General features: G+C 46.9%; 1 pseudogene; it reads left to right on the top strand.

Moving 5' to 3' along the window:
- Positions 1-1520: 1520 nt before the first annotated feature.
- On the top strand, positions 1521-2863 carry LOC147974996 (protein FAR1-RELATED SEQUENCE 5-like; annotated as a pseudogene).
- The last annotated feature ends 21235 nt before the right edge of the window (positions 2864-24098 follow it).

The following is a 24098-nucleotide window of genomic DNA, read 5'->3' as shown; positions in this document are numbered from 1 at the left end:
CAGCGTCAGGCACTCGGGCGGTGGCAAGAGTCACGCACGCCGCCCAGCCAACCACCCACCAAGGCCTGCAGGCTTGGCAATATCGCGGGAGTTGAATGGCAGTTCCGCAAGAGATACAACTACACGGAGTGCAGGACATGACGAATCTTTCTCACACCATTTCGTTGTTTGATTTTGCAGAGAGACATGTCAGCGTCACGGTGCAAGCGCTGACAGCAACGAGTGAGTGTCTGGGCAAGGATTCAGAAACAGACAACAACAGTGGCTGAAGAGGGGCGAAGCGTAGCAGCTGGCCAGTGTGCCTGGGGTACTGCTGAAGCGTAGTAGCGGGTGTATGTGGGTCGTGGGTGTGCGATGGGTTATAAACCGCAGTCGCCTTGGCATCAAAAGAAGAGGTCTGCTTCGGTACCCCCTTAACGTATAAGAGCATTTTGGGCATACGGTGCTTAACGTATCCCGCGCCGTATGCGGCGTGGCCATACAGATAGAGCCGAGCGCACGGCTCGAGCCGATACGGCCGGCTCGCAACTACCCTCTCTCCTTCGCGTAAAAAAAAAAACACGACCTGCGCTGATCACGCCGCCCTTACCCGCCGATAGCCGCCTTTCCCCGCCGATCTAGACGTGATCACGCTACCAATTCCAACGTCTTCCCGTTCGGCCGATTGCCGCCTTCTCCCCGTCTTCACCCGGGATCTGGCCGGCGCGGACAGATCTTGGAGTCGCCCACCGTACGTGATGTCGCCTCCGTGCAGGTCGTCACGGTGACGTGGCCTACGTGGACGCCGTCGCCGCCCGCAACTCCGTGATCAACCTCTCCGGGAACGTCCTCGCCGTCCGCAGCCACGCCAGGCCGGCCGAAGTGCACGTGCATGCCATGTAAGCCGTCTAGTTCGTCAAAAAATTGAATCTGTAAATAATTATGTGCAATCACTTGTTAGATAAGAATTTCTCATCTGTATGATCGTAGTACATTTAATTTGATTTAAAATTGATAGATCAATTTTTTATTATAATATTGCAGTGTTGGTTGAGAGTTCATTTAATGGATAAAGAAACTGGATTTACGGATCTGTTTTTGGACACGAGTTGGGATGGTAGCGGTAATGTTGATCGTACAAATGGTAATGATAGTAAAGATGATGATGATGGCAGCGACAATGAATCCTGGTCGTCGTACGATAATTTACCTGAAGAGGATTTTGAAAAGAAGGAGGAGGGTGCTTGTAGTGAAAACGTAAGTGTCATGTACATTCTTTTCGTCGGATGAAGAACCATATGGTACTTACACGTGCATATGATTTTTTTATGTGCAGGAGGATATTGACATTCAGAACGAGGAAAATCATGGTGTTGAATCTTTCGGGGATAACATAAGCCAGGTTCGGTCCAAAATTTAAGATGTCATTGAATAATAAAAAATTGGTTATGACAACTTACACTTGCTTATGTGGAATATTGTAGGCTAACTTTGATGATTGGAGTGATGAAGATGGATATGAGCATGAGGATGGAGCTAATATGGACATTGAGGAAGCTGAAATCCAGCAACGTGCGTTGGAGACACAGTTGAAGGTTATGGGTATGACATTTGCATCACAATGGGAGGCTCACATGTTCTATAATAACTACGCCAAAGACCGTGGATTCAGTATCAGAAAAGATAAGGTGAAATGAGGAAAAGGACTTTCAACCACTGTTCGGTATAGGAGATACGTTTGCTCGAGGGCAGGAAAACGTCTCAGTAAATTTTTAAACCCGGAGGGCCGTACACGCAGGCTAAGACCAGAGACTCGTTGCGAGTGTGGCGCACATTTAGTCGTGAAGTTGGACAAAGGACGTGGAGTTTGGTTCGTGGCAGCTTTTATGGATGATCACAACCATTTGTTGGCTAGACCAGATGAGGTGGTATTTCTGCGGTCACATCGAGTGATGGGAGATCACCAAATAGCTGAGATCTTGGCGATGGAAGGAGTTGGGATCAGAAAGCATATCATCATTGACAACTTCATTAACAGGTATGGCTCGTATGATAAGTGTGGGTTTCTGAGACGAGACGTGTACAATCTATGTTGCCGAGAAAAAATGAAGTTGATTGCGAAGGGTGATGCTAACACAGCAATCGGGATTATGAGGAGCAGAAAAGAGAAGGATCCAGAGTTTTTCTTTGAGTACGTGCTCGATAAGGAGGGCCGTTTGAAGAGCATGTTCTGGTGCGATGCACAGTCGCGGCGGGACTATCAATTGTATGGAGATGTGACGGTGTTCGACAGCACGTATAAGATGAACAGATATGGTATGCCGTTCATCCCCTTTGTTGGTGTAAACAATCACCGTTGCACCACAGTTTTTGGTTGTGCCATTGTGTCCGACGAGACCGAAGCGACGTACGTGTGGCTGCTTCAGACATTCCTGAAGGCCAATTGTCAGAAAAAGCCAAGGTCAATCATCACAGATGGAGACGCTGCAATGATACGAGCTATTCGGTTGGTTTTGGTTGATGTGTTGCACCGTCTCTGCTCATGGCACGTGGAAAAAACATGCAGAAGCACCTTAATTACAAATCGCTAAGTGAGTTCAGGGCACTCTTGTACTACTCCACCTCTCCAGCCAACTTTGAGGCGAGATGGCAGGCTTTCGTCCGTAAATGGAAGACTGATAAAACAGAAGAGTGGCTGAGTAGGATGTACAGGAAGAGGAGTCTGTGGGTAGCATCATATCTGTCATATGGTTTTTTTCTGGGTATGCGCAGTAATCAAAGGAGTGAAAGTCTTAACTCTTGTCTTCACCTGCACTTGGACGGCGGTATGACTATTGTTGACCTAGTTGTGCATTATGAGAATTGCATAGTCCGACTACGTGAGAACGAGGCGCATGATGACTGTGTTTCAAATCAGTTATTGCCACCATCAGTCACAGAATATAAGGATATTGAGAAGCATGCCGCCGAAGTATTCACTCATTCCAATTTTTATATTCTTCAACAAGATCTGAAGAAGATGGGAGAACTTGAGATTTTTGAGACGCTAGTGGGAGTTGACTGCCACACCTTTATCGTGACATGGAGAAATAACCGGAAATTTCAGTTCAGCGTGAATTATCGAGCTGAAAACTCTGAGAATACGATAGACTGCAGTTGTGGACGAATGCTTCGGAAAGGATTGCCTTGCAAACACATTATGTATGTGTTGGTTCATCTTAAAAAAATCTAAAATACCTAAGTGTTGCATTCTTAAGAGGATGTCGAAAGTTGCGAGAGGTGGGCTGCCTGCACAGCGAAAGAGTGACCTGTTTGGCTGGGGTTGGACAGGGGTAGAGCAGCGTGCTCGCTATAGTCAACTTAGTATAACAGGAGCTGAAGCTTTTCATGTTGCTTCAAATGATCCATTCGTCTATGATGAGTTGATGCAGTGTCTACAGAATATAATAGCGAAGAAAAAGGTCCCTGATGATGATGTTGTTGGTAGTACAAGAAATGTGCATGAGGATCCACGTCAGCCGGAACAACATGTTGATGTCATAGGTGATCCCGTGAAAGTTTCCACGAAGGGCGCCCCTAAACAGAGCAGGACAGGGCGGGCAAAGAAAGATCCAAATGTTACAAAGAATGGAAGACCAAAATCATTTTCTGAGAAAAACCCGGTCCTCTTTGTGGCATTTGTAAGAAAGAGGGCCATAGACGACAAACGTGCTCTGAGAATGAAAAGTAAGTTTTTCATTTTTTCAACTATTTTTTGGTTTTGTCTTCACAATTGTCTGATGAGTTGTTTACAATTTGTTATGTAGGAACCGGGCATAAAGATGAAGTACTCATAATCAGTTGAAGGCACTGGCAATTTTAATTTATTTGTTTAAGAATAAGAGACATGGCACTTTGAGTTTATTCTTTAAACCACCTTGTTTGATGAAAGTCATTAGCACTTTCAGTTTATTTGTTTAAGAATAATAGACATGGCACTTTGAGTTAATGTTTATGTCACCTTGTTCAATGTTATGAGACATGCGATTTATATTATTATGTGTGAAACATATTATATTTGTATGAATGTGTTACTGCTGTAATGACATAGTAAACTTATGAAGATCTTTAAAATGTAATGTATGTGACAATTGTTTTGTAAAAAAAAGCCCCAGCCGTGGCCGGGCGCGCGCGGACAGTAAACTACTACGCATTGTGGCGAGGCCTTTCGGCCGCCGAGCGGGGAGGCCACGGCGCACAGCAGGGCATCATGTTCTGTAGCAAGCTTGTGAGAAGGCGAAGACGCGGGTATGTAAACCGGTCGGCGCGTCTCTCCGCGGCCGAGGTGGGACTAAACCTACTCGGCACAAAGCGCCAGCGTCCGTATCCGCACACGAAGAGGATCGGCCCACGCGCCCGACGTGCGTCGTTTATGGGCCGACAGATCGCCATATTCCCCCTTGGGATCGTTGCATGTGTGCCGCTGGCTGGGGCGGGACGAGACGTGTGTCATCCGGCGCGCGGCTGGTCGGTTGGCCGGCTGCTGGGCCAGCAGACCCGCCCCGTGGCGCAGGACGAATGGGGCCAGCCCGCACTACCTGCACTGCGCGGGCCCGCCACTGGCTCGGCTGTCGGCCACCGCACGGGCTGGAATATTCGTCGGACCGATCGCCGCTGCTGCCACTAGAATCGACGTGAGAAATTGTGCAGCTTTTATCCACATCGCACCAACTCAGGACAGCGGGCATATTTTTTAATTAAAAAATGACCGCCTCGAGTAGGAACAACAACAACAGTACATGTAATATCGCAGAGGCAAACTGATACATTTTAGGACAGAAAAAATATTACTTGCCCACACGCATTTAAATTTTTAGTGTCTCACGAAAGCAATAAATAAAACGTGAAAAATTGTCGAAAACTATCCCAGTGCCATGTCGCATTACAATCGATCACGGTATCCAACAACGGTAGGGAAACCTTCTACGGGACTAAAACCCTACCGATGCTAATACCTACTCCTTCTCCATGATTTTAACAATTTTCATCTTCACTTTCTCTAATCTGTTGACCTCAGAAAAAAATGATTTCCGCGACAATACGCGGCCTTGACTCATTAATCTCTTGCTGGTCAAATTCATGTGTCCAGCGATCTCCGTCCCAGTATTTTATGCACCACATCACAAAAAGTCCACAAGACATTCTGCAATAAACATGTGTGTGATCAGCTTAGGATATAGCATGCACTTTCTTGTATTCATTTAACTTACCCATCATGTTGTCTCGGCATTTTATACTCATTAATTGGCCACGATGAGACATCTGGAATTTTTTTTGATTCAAGAGTAGAGTTGGCCTCCATAATATCCTTAGAAATTTCAGCTTTCTGAAACAAATTAACAAACCAGAATTTAATGTATGACTCAATAATGTTCTGAATGGGAGTGTGACAATTATAGCGTACCAGGGTGGCAATCATATTGCGAATTGTTTTGCTTATTGCGCCTTTAGAATTTGAGTCAAGAACTTGAAACTCCTCCTTGACGGTGTGCATCACTATAGTTATCCAATGATTATCATTAACGTGCATAGGAAAATACGCCTATATAGTAAGCAAATGATGTTAGTGCAATTAAATAATAATGACTAACAAAAACAAATAAATATGAAAGGAATACCTTGTCACGTCTGAAATACTCATCCGTTACTCTTGCGAGGACTTTTGCTTTCTTTGTAACATGTTCAGAATCCAAATCATTAATTGACTTGGTCTTTCCCCTAGCCCTACCCAACATAAATTTGGGGAACCACGTTGTTGATATGAAACGATCAGAGAAATCACGGTGTTGTAAGTGTTTACAATATGCATTGATTATCTGCATACATAAACAAAAAATGAGGTCAACTTGTGAAGTATAAATTAGAGTTTTATTAAAACCAAACTCATACTTACAGCGCCATTCAACCATTTAAAAGTCAGGACATCGTGAAGCATAGCTGGCGTGCATATGTCCCCATCTGGTGGCGGCATATCGACCACGGTTCGATGTGCATGCTTCTTTGTCGATGCGAGAGTCTCAACAAAAACTCTGGCTGCCTCTATGTGATCCGGAGTCATATTAAGGCAACTTGCCAGAATTGAATGTGGTGACGATACAAACAGATCTAAAACAATGCAGCTACATTCGTTAAAAATAATAAAAAATTTACATAACGCATGAACGAATTATAAAGTAGTACTTGACTTACTTTTTTTAACACGTTTGTTCCGGGTAATGAGAAGGTCGTACGGGGATAGACAATATTTTGACGGATTTCGTTTGCGTTTACCTTCATTGTCCTCGCTGCCTTCACCATTACCTATGTTGCTCTTTGCCGGGAAACTCTCAGACATGTCTTCAGACTTTGTTGGTGACAAACCACCCATAGACTCACCAGAAATATCAGCATTCTGCGGGGTTCGGGACATACACGAAAAGTCTTTTGTACGTACAGTTGATGACGAACATGGAGACTTTCCATTATCCTCTATAATGAAAGGATCAGTAGCGTCACCTTTACCCGGTGTCGTCGCCGGAGCACCTGTGTCATCAACGGGCACGTAGGTATCATTGAAACCCGTGAAAGATGTTACTAGCTCCACGTCGGTACGTGAATCAATATCTGGCCAATATTTTGATGACTTGTACTTGCCATTCTCCATCCCAACTTCTTCACCTACATTATCAAATTCGTCATTGGTATCCCTCTTATTGGGTTTGTAGAGCACACCTTCCGTGTTCAACTTTTCCATTATCATCTACAAACACAAATGAAACACGATAAGTACTTGAACAACTAAAACATGTTTAATATAAATTTTAAATTACCTGTGCACATCTTTCGGGTATATTGAGAACCTCCTTGTGAAGCAGCTTTATGTATGTCATCACACGGTTCATACTGTTAGTCGTGTTCGATGAAACCCCTGACGTGCTTGGCTTTCTACTCTTGCCACCACCTTTCCGTTTAGGTTTCTTCGTTTTTTCATCTGGGACAGTCCCTTCACGTGCTATCTTACTCTTCACTAACGCAGTTTTCAAGCTGTACAACAAAAAAATATAAAAAAAACAACTATAGTTAATTACTATGTGCAACCAATAAGGACTATACTCATTGACTTACATTGCCGGTGCCACGCCCGTGCATGTTGTCATAGTCGTCTCTCTTTTTCCCTCCCGTTTCTGGCCAGTTAACCATTAGTGGGTATTCACGAGACAAAGAATCAAATGTATCCACACCAATTGGCTCAACTTTTTCCCAGTATATATACTGCATGACAGTAAACACAACTAGTCAGACACATATATCATATAAAATTATATATACATACAACTATTACGAAATGACTTGTACCTGAAGAAGAGCCAAGTTCCTGATAGGCCACTTGAATTTTTCAAGATCTTCGACCGATTTTTTAATAGCATCCATGCACACCTCCAACGTGAAATTGTTCCAATTGTATGACTTGATAGCGTTCACGTCCTCCACCATTTTGTAATAACGATAAGGAACAAACTTGGTGGATTGTGGTGCTAAGACTGTACCCATAAGAACCAGTACGGCCCTTCTCACAAAATCATCATGATATGACTGAGTATCAACAATATTTTTTATCAACTCATCGATGAGGATTAGGCCTGTTCTTTTGTCTAGAAACCGATTCGGAACAATTTTTTTGGCATCTAGTTGTACTGTTGCTATCATGCTACTGACATCATCACCCTCGTTACATAGCCCAAATATGTCGTAAACATCTTCATTAAGCACACTGAGGCCGTCAGTATTTGGCCGAATAATAAATCGCTTTCTAGTACTGTCATACGTTGTAATCATAAATTCCAATAAGTTTTCCTCATTTTCACGGAAGGAATTCTCAACATACAGTCCAATTTTGTGCCACGTAGCATCATGCGCTGTCTGGCTGTGAATTTTCCCACCAATTCACACCACTTCTCAACCGAGCAGTACGCATCTCCTAATTCTTGCATTCTAAATAAGATGCCAGTTAGCTAACTAGTTACGAGATTCAAAAAGGATTACGTACGGTTCAATACCATACCTTCCGGCGTCTCGACGAGCACCGGCAGCCACCGTTGCCAAACCCCACCCGGTGTGGGTTAGTCGTGGCAGCCGCGCGCCCTCTGCCCACACGAGCGCGCTGGCCGACGGCCCGTCCTAGGGTTTAGGGTGCGGCGAATTTGCCGAGATGGCACGGCCGGGCCTGAGATCCAAGTCGCGCGCGCAGATGACGGATTGTATGGCCGCCGTCAGGCCGGCGGGGAAGGGAGTTTGGACGGCCACGGCGTTGCGACCGTCGGATCAGGGACGGGTGAGGACGTGCGTGGAGGCGGCGGGGCTAGGCGGTCCTGGGGCGAGGTAATGGCGGCTTGGTTTCCATGCCATGCACGCACGTACGGCGTCATAGACGTGGTCACGCCATAGTGGGCCACTTGGCCCGTCCCGTAAAACTACCGCCGGCTGGCCCACGGTGCATTTATTAAAAACATGCATTGTAGTTTAATACCACATCGCTAAGTCGTGCATGCCACCTCGTACCACCAACACAACCGACACTGATCTGATATGGCCGATGTCAGCCCCGTACTGCGTTCTCTTTTCTGACTCAGCCGGTGGACCCCAAACTTTTTGGCCATGCACCCATCGCCAGGTCCATCATGCGTGCAAGTTTTCATAATTTTCTGGCACCGTATGAATTTTCTATGGTTTTTTTCATGAAACGCACCGAAAACACTGACCGGGCGTGACGCAACGTGCGTATGGTGTCGGAATTCGTTCAACTCTTGCGCGGGGCCCTAAGATGGGCATGCCCACTACCTCCCAAAATTGGGTCACGTTTCGTGCATGCCACCTCGTACCACCAACACAACCATCACTGATCTGATATGGCCGATGTCAGCCCCGTACTGCGTTCTCTTTTCTGACTCAGCCGGTGGACCCCAAACTTTTTGGCCACGCACCCATCGCCAGGTCCATCATGCGTGCAAGTTTTCATAATTTTCCGGCACCGTATGAATTTCCTATGGTTTTCTTCGTGAAACGCACCGAAAACACTGACCGGGCGTGACGCAACGTGCGTATGGTGTCCGAATTCGTTCAACTCTTGCGTGGGGCCCTAAGATGGGCATGCACAGTGCCTCTCAAAATTGGGTCATGTTTCATGCATGCCACCTCGTACCAGCAATGCAACCGGCACTGATCGGATATGAACTCATAAAAAATTGAAACACAACTAGTAATTTTTACCTATAAATTGTAATAAAAAACTCATTATTCTTACTTATAAATTATAACAAAAAACTCATTATTATTATGAAAAAACAATTAGTCATTAATGCAATACACATTACAGTACTAAACTTTGCACATATTTTAAGTATTTTTAGACATTAATTGACATTACATAAATATTAAAAATGTAATTACTAATTTACACAAATAACTGAACATAATATTCATTATAAAAGTACTCATTATCAATTAATTATCAAAAAACTCAGTATTGTTTTAGTAATTAATTATAAAGAAGTTATTGTTTTTTCCTATAAAGTATAATAAAGAACTCATTATTATTATAATAAATCTAGTTAACGAATGACATAAATAACTAAAAAAACTTAATACTATTTCAAAAAACAAAAGTGTTGACTGTGCGCGACGGACCAGTGACTGTGCGCGACACCGCGCGTGGGCTGTGCATGACACTGTGGGCGCGGTGCGGGGGGGGGGGGGCAGGGTCGGCGAGGGTGAGGACTAAAGTTTAGTCCCACCTCGCCCGCCGAGCGACGCCGCGACCGCCTTAAATACCTGCCTCCCATAGCACTTTCGAACTCCTCTGATTCCCGCCTCGTCCCGCCACTGCCCCGTTTGCCTGTGCTGTCGGTCGTAGCTGGGCCGAAAGGCCGGCCCTTTCGCCGCCCGGCTTGATCGGGCCGGACCGATTAAGCGCAGTTGTGGCCTGCGAGCACATGCCGGGCATTTTTTTGCTTTAAGAATTTATTTCTAATTTTTTGGTGATAACACCACATACCACACCCCGGACGTGACGCAATATGTTTTTGGTGTGCATGCATGATAAGTTCTCCAGAGACCGTTCGAGTATGAGTGAAGGCCCCATGCATGCGTTTTGTGATTGATTTTTCTCGTAACGTTGAAATGCATGTTTCCGTTTATTTTTTGAAGTTGCACGACTAACATCAAATTAAACATACAATTTTTTTCTTCAGATAAGCCATTCCGAGTTCATTCATAATTCAAACTACCTTACATAACACTAAACATAACCGAGCACTGCTCTTACATAACTTAGACCGAAATTTAAATAAAAACCCTAAAACTAGACTACTCGTCGTCGCTGGCGCCGGTGAGGTCGACGACCGGCGCCATACCGCCGGCCTCTCCTTCGCCACCATTGTTGCCACTGTCGTCGTCGTCGCTGAAATCCCACCAGTTGTCTTCCCGCGCCTGCTGCTCCTGCACCGCCGCTATGGCCGCCTGCCGCTCTCGTTCCTCACGAGTGGCCGCCGCCGCCGCCTCCTCTGCCGACTGGTCCAGCACCGCAAGTAGCCCCGGCGTGTCGTCGGGGTCTCCGTCTTGAGCGAGGGCGGCCTGCGCCGGCGGGATCTCGACCAGCGCCGGTCAGGGGGCGCCTGCTGTGCCGGGGTAGTGGGGGCGGCTGGAGGTGGGCCGTGGCGACGTCGACCACGGGAAGAGCCGGCCTCGCTGGTAATGTCTCCGACGGCGCCGCTGGCCGCCGCGTCCCTGAACGCGCCGAGGACGACATCGAAGTTCTTCCCCCGCCAGAACCTGCGCCGGGCCCTGCGGTTGTAGCGGCCGCCAGGGAACGCGTGGAGCTGCTGCCTCGTCGTCGGCGGGCCCATGGTGGGGATGCCGTCCGCCCCGATCCGCCACGGCCGCGGCACTTTGGCTGCCGGCGGCACCATCAGGCCGTACCGGGCCAGATCCTCCGTGTCGCCGACGGCGAGGCTCAGCGGCCAAATGCCGGTCGGCCACGCGCCCTCGTCGGAGTCACTAGAAGACATCGCCGGTGAGGAGAGGGAGATGGGCGGGCGAGGAGAGGAAGAGAGATGGGCGGGGCGAGGAAGATGGCACGGCCTGCTCAGGGCTGGCGCTGCCTTTTATAGACGGCATGGGGAGGGGTGGTGGGCGGCCGAGCCGTCGGTGGCGCGCGCCCCGAGGGAGAGGCGGGCGGTTGGCGGCACGCGCGGCAGCGGTGGCGTGTGAAAGCGAGGCAGCGGCGGCGTGTGAAGGCGCGACGCGGCAGCCGAGGCATTGCTGGCGTGGGAAGGCGGTGCGACGCGGCAGGCGAGGCATCGGTGGCGTGGGAAGGCGCGGGGACGGCACGCGCGGCAATCGAAGCGCTGGTGGCGTCTGAAGGCGGGCGGGCGGTCTCCGCGGCGGCGGCAGCCGACCGGTCGCGTCAACTGCCGGCCCGAGGCGGAAGGCGCCCGGTCGCCGCACGCGCGGCAATGGAGGGCACGGACTACCACGCCAGAAGGCTGGCGGCAGGAGATCGGCCGCGAGCAGTCAGCACCGCAATTAGTGCGCCGCTAACTGCACGACCGCGCCACGACCACACGTACGCCCCCACCGACTGCATTTGACTTTGTGGGCCCATGGATGCTAACGGCTCGGCTCGGCTCGCGTCCTCACGGCTGCCATGCGGCTCGGCTCGTGCGGCAGCCCCGTATACACAGGCGCGCGGGGGGTATCGGCGTGGACGCGCGGTGGGGCGGGGGGGGGGAATTTTTTACATAAGATGATCATGCCCCTGACAGCGAAGGGTATCGACAGATCTCAGCTCTTGATGTGTTTAAGGAGGGTGTACCGAAGCATAAGTGTCAAAATAAATGTATTGAACTCTGATTTCTCTGTCCCCTTTTCTATCTTCTTCTTCCCCAAGGCTTCTTCCCCTTCCCCCCTCCTCACATACCCGATCCCATCTAATCATGGCTATCACAGTCGGTATTTAGAGCTGGGTTCGATCTGTGCGCGCTTCCTTACCCTCTTGATTGTGCGGTAAGATCCTGAGAAGGTTGTGGATCGCTCTCGGGCTTGATCTGCGTAATTCCAGAACCGGGTTCGCCAATTCGGAGCGGGAGCAGCGACGGCGCCGTCCAAGCCTAGCGCGCAGGCGAGGCAGGTGCTCTCCGCAATGGAGGCATTCGAGGAGCGCATCATGAAGGAACTGGAAGCCCTCAAGTTCGTTAGGGACAAGGTGGAGGGGATCGATGTGATTTCCCCGCGGCTGGATGCTCTGGACAAGCGGATGGAGGAGCAAACGACGCAGATCGACACGGTGCAGGTGAAGGCAAACCTGACGATGAATTCGATCGCTGATGTCAAGCAGGAGCAAGTGGCAGCGGCGAAAGGGGCAAAGGCCACTACGATTCCAAGCTCGCCAGCAGCAAGGCAACAGGAGGGGATCATTCCTTCGCCACCACCACATCCCCCTCCACCACCCTTACAAATTCCCAAGCCCAGCTTCTCGCAACACCAACCTGACACCACGCGTGGCAGCGACGTGTTGTCGTCAGCGCGCCGACCGTGGCTACCAAACATGAATTTCCCCAATTTTGATGGGTCTGATGTGCGCATCTGGATTGACAGGTGTGAGGCATTTTTTCCTTGTATGATATTCCAAAGAATTTCAAGGTTACATCAGCCACTTTACATCTTGAGGGCGATGCGGTGCATTGGTACCATGCTTTCAAGTTATCAGCTAGGTGGGTGGACTGGGATCAGTTCAGGGATGCAGTCATGGCTGAGTTTGATGTCAATATACACATTGAGACCATGTGCGCCTTAGTTGGTGTATCAGATCAAACTGTATGAACCAGCAGTGAGTGACACGTTTCCGGTGACACGGTTCGTTTTGGGTCTCAAGGAGGAATTGAAGGGGGCGTGGAAATTCAGTTTCCTGTAACTATAGCAGCAGCAACGTTTGCAATAGTTCATGAAGCTACTTTAACAAGACAGAAATCTGGCAAGTTTCAGTCCAGGAACAGCTTCACAAAGGGGGATGTCAAACAACAGCCGACGGTGATAGGTGACCTTTGGAAAGCAAGACAACTGAAGGATTACAGACGCACACATGGGCTCTGTTTCAGTTGTGGAGAAAAGTTTGCACCAGGGCATGTGTGTGCCAAACTCCAGTTGCTGCTCAGGCCCATGCTATGACTTCTGGCCAGGAAGATCCCGACAGAATTCCAAATGCAGTACTAGATGCCATAGCAGTACAAGAAGCAGTGGAAGAAGAGTTGTTGCTATCTGTTAATGCAATTTCAGGGGCAGATCACCCCAAAACAATCAGATTCAGAGCACTGGTGGGCAATCAGGTGGTGCTAATCTTTCTGGACTCAGGGAGCACTCACGGTTTCATTGACACGTCACTGCTACCCCGAATCGGTGCTAAAACAAGGAAACTACTACAACCTTTAACTGTGAAGGTGGCCAATGGAGAAACACTGCCTTGTACCTCGGAAGTACCTACCTTGACTTGGTGGCTCCAGGGCCATACTTTCTCTTATTCAACCAAAGTGATTGATTTGGGTGGGCATGACTTGATTCTGGGGATGGATTCCTTAGAGCAATGGGGGGCCATGACTTGTCATTGGAAGGAAAAATGGATAAAGTTCCAATATAAGGACAAGATCACCAAACTGCAGGGGGTGCTAATTACTGACCAAACTATGCTGCAAGAGCCGACAGTGGGTCAAGTCATGAGAAGCTATAAGGGCAATGACATTTGGGCCACTGCTATCCTGATACCTCAAGGGAAGACTATGAAAACTGATAATCCTCAAGAGATACAAGATATACTAGAAGAATTTAGTGATGTGTTTCGGGAACCTTCAGCCCTGCCTCCCAAAAGAGATTTTGATCATGCCATTCACCTCATTCCAGGTTCCACACCTATCAATTCTAGAACTTACAGATACTCTCCTTTGTAGAAAGATGAAATAGAGAGACAGGTGAACAAAATGTTAGAAGCTGGCATTATCACACCGAGCATAAGTCCATTTGCTTCCCCAATTTTGTTGGTCAAAAAGAAGGATGGTTCCTGGGGTTTTTGTGTGGACTATAGGAAGCTCAATGATATCACTGTAAAGAGAAAGTTCCCTATGCCCATTGTGGATGAGCTAGCAGGCACTACTTATTTTTCTAAGTTGGATCTGAAAGCTGGCTATCATCAGATCAGGATGGTGGAAGAAGATGATCACAAAACAACATTTAAAACACACTGTGGGCAGTACTAGTTCAAGGTGGTGCCAATGGGATTAGCTACTGCACCTCGTAGTTTCCAGTGTGTCATGAATTTTATATTTTCTACCTAGAATAGACACTATGTTCTTGTCTTCATGGATGATATTTTGGTGTTTAGCAAAACATTTAAAGATCACCTTTAGCACCTGAGAACTGTTCTAAGCACCTTGAGGCAACATCAACTGTTTGTCAACATGTCCAAGTGTTCTTTTGCTAAGAAATAATTGGAATACCTAGGCCATATATTATTTCTGACCAAGGTGTGGCCACAGACCCTGCTAAGACACATGCCATGGTGGACTGGCCAGTTCCTACAAATTTTACTGAATTAAGGGGCTTCTTGGGGCTGACAGGTTACTATAGAAAGTTTGTGGAAGGCCATGGAATTCTAGCTTGGCCCCTGACTCATTTACTACAACAAAAGGTATTTCATTGGGCTGCTGGAGCACAAGTGACTTTGACATGTTGAAGCAGGCAATGGTGCAAACACCTGTGTTGGCCTTATCTGAATTCACTAAGAAATTCACTGTCTAAACTGATGCTTGTGCTACATGCATTGGGGCAGTGCTCAGTCAGGAGGGTCACCCTGTAGCATTTTATAGAAGGCCCTGAGTGTGGTAAATCAATAGTTTGTCTATCTATGAGAAGGAATTCTTGGCGGTCATTATGGCAGTGGAAAGGTGGAGGACCTACTTGAGCAGGGCCTTGTTTATCATCAAAACAGACCATCAAAGCTTGGCTCATCTCAATGATCAAGTATTAACTACTGATTTACAGAGAAAGGCAATGAACAAGCTATTGGGATTAGAGTTTAAAATCCGGTATAAGAAGGGAGTAGACAATGGGGCAGCTGATGCTCTCACCAGAGTAGGGCATCTACTATCTAACCATATTGTAGCAAAATCCCACCCTCTGTGGCTGCAATAAGTACATAATTCTTATACTGTGGACTGTGAAGCACATCAATTACTTCAGAAACTAGCTATCTCGCTTGAACATGTGGATGATTACTGCCTCAAAGAGGGCATTATCACCAAGGAGGGAAAAATTTGGATAGGAGTTAGTGCTGCTTTGAAAACCAGGATCATATCCTCTTTTCATGCAAGTGCTGTGGGAGGCCACTCAGGCATACAAGAAACCTATCAAAGAGTTAAGAAACTTTTCTATTGGCAAGGTTGGAAACATGATATGGCTAGCTTTATTCAACAATGTGCAACTTGTCAGCAAGCAGAGCATGAGCATTGCAAGTACCCGGGGCTTATTCAGCCTTTGCCAGTTCCATCCAAGCCCTGGGTGGACATAAAAATGGATTTTATCGAAGGTTTGCCCAAGTCAGAAGGCTATAATGCAATTTTGGTAGTGGTGGACATGTTTACGAAATATGCACACTTCATAGCTCTGAATCATCCTTTCACTGCTTCATCTATGGCCAGAGCTTTTCTCACAAATGTGGTCAGGCTCCATGGGCCTCCTCAATTGATTATCTCTGACAGAGATAAGATCTTCACAAGTTCATTTTGGAAGGAATTATTCAAGTGATGGAACAATACACCGCTCATGTCCACAGCTTATCATCCTCAAACGGACGACCAGAGTGAACGGGTCAATCAGTGTTTGGAAATGTACTTACGTGTGCTATTCATGACAAACCCACTACATGGCACTCCTGGTTGCCCATGGCCGAGTTCTGGTACAACAAAAATCACCATACTTCTCTAGGTTGTTCTCCCTATAAAGCTCTCTATGGTCATGACACTTCATATGGAGCTTTTCCTACAAGTCTGCATTCAGGCAACTTGGATGTCAATCAATGGATGCAAGAGCACCAGGGGCATTGTGAGGTGTTGAAAGAACAGTTGCAAAGAGCGCAAACAAGGATCAAACAGTATGCCAATCAAAATAGGTCTGAACTAACTTTCACGATGGGAGATTCAGTCTACCTGAAGCTGTAGACATATGCCCAACACTCTGTGGCCAACAGACCTTGGCACAAGCTGGCCATGAAGTACTTTGGGCCTTTCAAAATTCTAGAGCAGATTGGTCTGGTTGATTACAAGTTGGAACTGCTAGTATAGGCTCAAATTCATTTGGTGTTTCATGCCTCCCAGCTCAAGGAACATGTGCCAGACCATACCCCTGTCTTCACAACCCTGCCAACAGACTGGGATATTTCAGCCAAAGACACATCACCGGAGCTCATTCTGGACAGAAGGATGGTCAAGAAAGGGCAGCATGCACATGTGCAGGTTCTGATACAGTGGTCCGGCTTGCCGCCAACATCAGCTACCTGGGAGGACTACGAATCTCTCCGAATGCGATATCCGAATGCAGCGGCTTGGGGACAAGCTGCATCTTCAGGGGGAACCTGTCAGCACTATGGTGCAAGCGTTGACAGCAACGAGCGACTGCCTGGGCAAGGATTCAGAAACAGACAGCGAAAGTGGCTGAAGAGAGGCAAAGCGTAGCAGCTGGCCAGTGGGCTCGGGGTATTGCTGGAGGGTAGCTGGTGTGTGTGAGTCGTGGGTGTGCGGTGGGTTATAAACCGCAATCACTTTCTGTATCTGGGCATCGACAGAAATGTATTGAACTCTAATTTCCCTGTCCCCTTTTTTATCTTCTTCTTCCCCAAGGCTTCTTCCCCTTTTCCCCTCCTCACCTACCTGATCCCATCTAACCATGGCTATCACAAGACAATAAGATGAAACATACAAGACTAAACCCTACTGAGATGGACGTACGGAGATTAGAGTACATGTATATAGGCCGCTCAACACCCTCGCAGTCGAAGCATTGGCGCTGACGCATAGACTGGACTGAAACTTCTCGAAAACCGACATCGGCAACCCCTTCGTCATGATATTCGCAAACTGCTGAGAGGTAGGTGTCGGTGTCAAAACCAGCCGATCTCGGGTAGGGGGTTCCGAACTGTGCGTCTGAGGATCGAAGGTAACATGAGACAAGGGACACGATGTGATGTAGGGTGGAACCCTATATGGCCGATCTTTCACGCAAGGAGCGGATCCCGCGAAGAACATGAAGAACACGAGGAGAAACACGAGAGAATCACTCAAACCAACAAGAACGATCACACATGTGCTAGATCCTCGAAGCACAAAGAGAGATAAACGATCCAAATTCAACAAAGGACGATACAAGAGGTAACCGGTTCTTCTCCGTGAGGAGGTCTTGATGGTCTTCTCCGTGAGGAGGTCTTAAATCCAACGTGGATCTTCTCCGTAGAGGGGCCGGAGTCTCTCTCGTGGAGTAGATCCAATGTGGATGAGCGAGGCTCTATCTCTAACATGAGCTATCACAACGCTAACCCTAAAATGTAGGTGGAGGGGGAGTATATATAGTTTAAGGGGCGAAGGGGTACATGGGCCTCGGCCCAGATGCGCTGCACGCAGGCAGGGGGGCCGGATGTCCGGGCCTTCCCGAGACGCCGGATGTCCAAGCGCTGGGGCCGGATGTCCGGGCTGGCAGGATCCAGCTTCTGTGATGGGGCGCCGGATTTCCGGGCGTTGGGCCAGATGTCCGGCGGCTCGTGATGGGCCGGATGTCCGGGATGACTTGGCCGACTCTGGTGCTCTCTGGATAGAAGGGAGCCGAATTTCCGGGCGTTGGGCCGGATGTCCGGGTCATGGCCAGATGTCCGGCTGCTGTAGCAGCAGACTCTTCTTCATTCTCCTCCCTTCGCTCCCGCGCACACTTGGCCTTGGTCCTTGGGCTCTCCTTGGTCTCCTCGGGTGTACCTGAGTATGCACAAAGTCCACCCTTGAAGTAGCATCCATGTCTTACATGCGGAAAGGGAAGATTCGGAAAGGAGCGATTCACCTTGTGTCCAATGGTGTATGCTCGAGTGTACATGGGGATGATCGTAGGATGCTCCGCATCATCTCCCCTCCCTTGGGAAAGATCCGACCTCGGATCGTGATCCTCATCACCATGGAATTGGTTGTTGTGGACGGAGTTGTAGTTGGACGGAGTTGAAGACATTGCGCAATCCAAGGACTCCAAGGTGTCGCCGGGGTGGTATACATGCAACAGGAGCAAACACAAATGACACTCAGAAATACAATGGTTAGTGCACACAAAGTGTCCATCAAATAAGAAAGAGTCCGTGCGACAAGATTGATCATGATAAGGTGCATGAAGCTTATCCAAAAGATATGGAATGGTATGCAAAGCATTCATGGGAGCAAAAGCATTAATTGTGTACACAAATGTATTGTGAATGTGATCAATGCAAGCACGGTGCAAAATGATGTCATAGAGAGACGATTTATCAATAGCATGAATATGGCAATGGATGCTCAATATGAGTATGTGATCATGCAATTGATGATGGGCAATATGATCAAGATGTATATATATATATGCCATCAAGAAAGATCACAACAAATTTGCTAAGAAAGTGCACAAGCTCATATATCATGGATGACATGGAAATAGATGCAACAAGGCAATCATAATGTGAGTCAATCCATGCATAAGGTGCAAATTTGTTATGGGTGATGTTGTACCATAGCTCGATGTCGTGGCACTCCTCAACTTGAAGGTTCATAGGGTCCATATCCAATGTAGGTCCTCCATCCAATAGATGTATCATGTAGACAACAAGAAAGAGGCAACAATTAAAGAATGACCCATCCAGTATGCGTATTTGAGAATGGCTCAAAGGGAATGAGTTCACCTTTATGAGGATATCGAAAATGTTGGTGTTATGCATCATGTACGCCTTCACATGACCAATGTGTTTCATGATGGTGCCACCTTGTGAATCCTTCAAAATGAAAGAACATGACAAACACTCGGAAAAACAAATGAGGTTAGTGCAAATGCAACACCTATCATTCGAATGGTGAGATACCCAACAAGTGTTTTCATCATTCTTATCATAAGGAAGGACAAGATGTGGCATGGTATGAAAGCATAAGATGCGACTACAACCAAAGACAATATGATCAAGTAAACAAGCATGCATCACAAGTAATATGTCCACGTCTCCACGATCAATAAGCATAGATGCAACAATTGGAGGCAAGCGACAATGAAAAAGATATATCATGTGAGAGGCATGAACATAAATGCCATCAACCCAAGAAAGCGACTAATAGTGGAACATGGGTGATGCAACAAAGCAAGCAATCATAGAGATTAATTCAAGTAAGCTAGTAGTGTGAAGATGCAACGTACTAGAAGAGATCATGTCAAGCATGTCATGGGTGCAAATAGTGTGCATGAATAATTCACATGACATAGCACAAGCATGAAAGCAAGATATGAGCAAAATATCATCAATGTATTGGTGAGAGGCCATATGTAAATAGCAATGAGACATCATGACTCTCCCAACACAACAAGCAACAATAGCATGAGGCACATGGTAAGCATGGCAATAGCAACAAGGATCTCCACCAAGCATGCAAATACACATAGTAGTACTAGAATGGTGAATCATGGGTAAATGCAAGCAAGGGTCACAATTGCATGGAAAACTCATGTAAGGAGGCATAACATGCAAAGTGAACACGATAAAATGGGCATGATGTAACAAGCGATATATAGCCCAAAGCCGTGTGAGAGCCAAGTAAAAGATATGTGCGTAGTCATTGCGTGAATGGAACGGTGGAAAGGACAATCCACGGGATCCCAAGTCATCTTTTCTCTCAATAGCTTGTTTCGTCAACTCTTGGGATTGAGAGGTTGACGAGTATACGCAAGTACCTACACAAAACAAAGACAAAGGGAAAATTGTGGGTGCGTGGTATATGTACACATCATCCATCATGATGCGCACGTGCTTGTGTTGGTTAGCACGAAATATCCAATGCTCAAATAAATGAGACGCGTGATATAGAAACATGTCATCCATCATGAGAGGTTTGTTGTTATGTGTAGCATAATGGAGACTCAAATTGTGTAATGCATCATGGGAAATATGTAGAGCATTGTTATTCATCGAATGCATATGGTGCAAGCAATTATGGGAATCATGCAAAGTATGGAATGCATCAAAATCTCCTAATATGTATGAGGAAACTATGGGGGTCTCCCCATTAGTATTAATGGAAACATCACACGGAGAATATTGACAACATTCAAAACAATGCATATTTGGAACAATGTGATCATGGCATGGTATAGGAGATGAATTGCGCAAATCATGTAAAGGAAGCATGTCAATATCATCACAAGAAAAACAAAAGCCAATGACAATCATCTCGTCATCTATGCCATAAGTGCAAATGGGATTTATTTTAATGGGGCATGCATAGCTACTATGTTGAGATTGAAATGATACAATATGGGAGATCTCACTCATAGCATATGACAAGTTCAAAGGATTGTCAAACATGACGTGATCAATAGAATTTTCACATGATATCCTATGGAGCATAGCATCACAACTAGGCAACTCAACATGCTCATCATCATATTCATCATAAATTGGTAAGTCATGACATGAGGAAGTCGCACTAGTATGAAGCATGGGAATAGGTGTGTCAACATCATGCAAGCAATCATTCATAAAATAGTCCACTAGTGGGACAAGGGAAGCACCATCACCTATGTTACCTTTGGAGCATCGCTCATGTGTTGTAGGTGAGGTATCTAAGACCAAGTCGTGGTCATCTTCATCTTGATGGAACCATGTGGGGGTGCATCTTCTTCCACCATGGCCATCATTGTCTCCATTGGAGGTATGGACTCGTCGAGGATAGGCATGTCGTCATGTAGGAGACCTAGCACCAAAGAAGAAAACACACTCAGAGTAGAGGTTAGGTCGTTAGAAATCATAGTGGTCTCACATGCCATGTCAACTACCTCACTCACTAAGTGTTGTGGCTCACTCACACCCTGTTGGATGCTCTCACTCATATGGTTGGTGGAGTCACTCAAATGGCTCTCAATCTCACATAGGATGTGTGGCATGCTCTCATGTGTGGGGGTAGTGGTGGTCACACTCATCCTCTCATAGGAAATGCACTCAGTGTCATATATGGTGGAGTCACTCATCTCACTCATGGGATGGTGGCTCTCCTCACATGGCAATTAGGGCATCTCTTCATATGTGGGTGCCGGAGAGATGTAGGTGCAAACGTCTCCATGCTCAATCATGTCGTAGTCGTAGCCGTGGATGAAGGCCGAAGATGGCACATCACCACTCTCCTTTAAGACCAAAGATAAGGTCTCATGTGCGGTCTCATAGCTTGACTCAGAGTATGAGTCCAATATGGGTGTCGTCTTCATGTTGTTGAAGAGGTTCATGCTCGTCGCCGTGGTCGAAGGGGATGGTCCTTGCTCGACCTTCTTGTCGCCGTCTTGTTGTTGGAGGCCCATATGATGTGGCACATCGTAGCTCGTCTCCATGACCGAAGGGAATGTCCCATGCTCGGCCATCTTCCTTGGGGGGCTTCCGAAGATGGAAGTGTCGCCCTCGCTTGCAGGTGGTCGCATTGTACTTGATGATGTCGATGTAGGCGAACTCATGGGAAGTAGGCGAAGATGCTGTACGTCCAAAGGCGAAGATGCCTTGATAGCACTTGGCGAAGATGCCGAAGTGGTTTTTGTAGTCGTAGCTCCGTCTTGGTGGTGCTCGTCTTGCGGTCTTCACTTATGCTCATGAAGGTTGGCCTTGGCGTGAAGTAGGGCTTGTTGGGACTTGTTAATTTGCGCTTGGAAAGCATCTTCATGATGATGGTGTCGTTGTCGTGCTTGAGCTCGATGGCGTTCATCGTCATCGTGCACATGATGCTTGGAGGTGACTTGTCCTTCATGACGATGTGGATCACGAACGTGATGGTGGTCGCCATGGAGATGTGGACGTGGACGACTTGCGCTTGCATCATTTTTGCGCTTCGAAGACTTGTGACTTGAACTTCGCCGCCTTGAGGATGACGAAGGGGAAGAACGGTTGATCAACAAGGTCCGAATCTTCTCCATCCTTGCATCTTGCTCCTCCTTTTGTGCGGAAAGCTTGTTGTCGATGTAGTCCCTTTTACTTGCTTCGGAGTGACGAATGTCGATGGAGAGGTTCTCGATGCGCTCTCGCAATCTTGATTGTGTGCCTTGCATTTGTCGTTTTAGATCGAAGATTGACGCTTTGGTGATGTAGTTGTTCACGATGTCATTGTTGTGGAAGACCGGAGATGAAATGCCTTGCCTATCCATCACAATACTCGAGCAAATATGAGTGGAGAAAGGAGAAGAACTATACCAAATGTACCTTGACCGATGTTGAAGATGGATCAATGATCACTCAATGATGTAACAAGGAAATAGCATAATTGGTACCAATTCTTGTCGGTTTCTCACACCTACACAAATAAGTCTTATGGTGGAGCTCGATGAGGATAGTGGCACAAAAATTTGATGCAAAATGTTAGCAAGAGTCACTAATGTTGAAAGAGATTCACAAATTCGCAAGTGAAACAAGTAGACCAATAGCAATGAATGGCACACGAAAACTCACACATAGATAGATAAATGGGGTCGTGCAACCAAGGATGAGCACAAAATGTGGAATCCACGGAAAACGCTCGTGTTGCACAACTCAAGAGAGACGCTAGCACGATTGCTCAATAGGCGGATACGACACTTGTGCACAACCTATAAGATGCAAAATGTATCAACTTTCTATCCCAAGTATGCTATATATGTATGTTCCGGTGGTGTGATCCAAGATGATCGGATATAAAAATCTTATATGCAACATGGTATGATGCTATGGCACTTGCTTACAAGCTTCTTTGCTCTTTCTCTTTTGCTTAAAAGATTTTTCTTTTTCTTTTTATATGGCCACAATGCGAAATGCACAAACCAAGATAGCAATTGTGTATATACGGGAACAATCTTGTGGCACAAGGGATGATATGATACCAATATGATATGTATGTATGCAATGGATGGTGTAGATCACTAATGTGCACAAGTAACGTTGCCGGCAATACTCAAATGGTTAGTCTCGATAGGCAAGTGACGCGAAATGGGCTAGGGGTTATCAATGCAATGACAAGGGAATATACAATGGAGGGATACCACGATACCAAGATGATATGGAGGTTACCGTCCCGGTGATGATGAGTGGCGGTGATCTTGATGGAGATACCAAGATGATGGAGACTCGTCCCTAAGTAGCCGAAACACCTTAGGAAACGGTAAAACCGCGAACTCAAAATCTCAAATGTCAAATGTCAAATGGTGGTAGCGGGATGTGGTGGTGGTTGCGGAAGCTCAAAGGGATTGCGAAAATGCAATGATGAGTTTTGTGACGCAATGTGGAAATGGAGGGTAAGGTGGTGGACTATACACGGTGTCAGAGTTGGAAGCACGGTCCCTAAGTAGCCGAAACACCTTAGGAGACACAACTCACAACACAAACAAAATTGGGTTAAGTTGGGGTGGCGGAAGTGTATGGTGGTCAAGCTATGCAGAAGTTATGGTGGTGGTGGTGGTTGATTAAGAAGCAACCATCCCTAAGTAGCCTAAACACCTTAGGAGACTCAAATCACAACTCAAACAACCACTAATGCTAAGGGGAACAAAATTGGTTAGGTTGCGGAAGGCTATGGTGGTTTTGCGGAAGATATGGTGGAAGCCCTAGGCAAAGATGCCAAAGTTCCAAAAATTTGATGGAGTCAAATGGTTTTGGTACTATTTTTGTGGGAAGGGCGATGTCAATAGCTTCTCAACAAGCTAAAGAACGCGAAAATCGGACTCCGGATGAATTAGTTATGGACAAAACGGTGAAACGGGACATGCTGAATTCCCAGGGGCCGGACATCCGGGGT

Source organism: Triticum urartu, chromosome 4A, assembly GCF_056163025.1.
Source record: "Triticum urartu cultivar PI428250 chromosome 4A, HENAU_Tu73, whole genome shotgun sequence".
Taxonomy (NCBI): Eukaryota; Viridiplantae; Streptophyta; class Magnoliopsida; order Poales; family Poaceae; genus Triticum; species Triticum urartu.
This window is presented reverse-complemented; position numbering and strand designations above follow the sequence as displayed.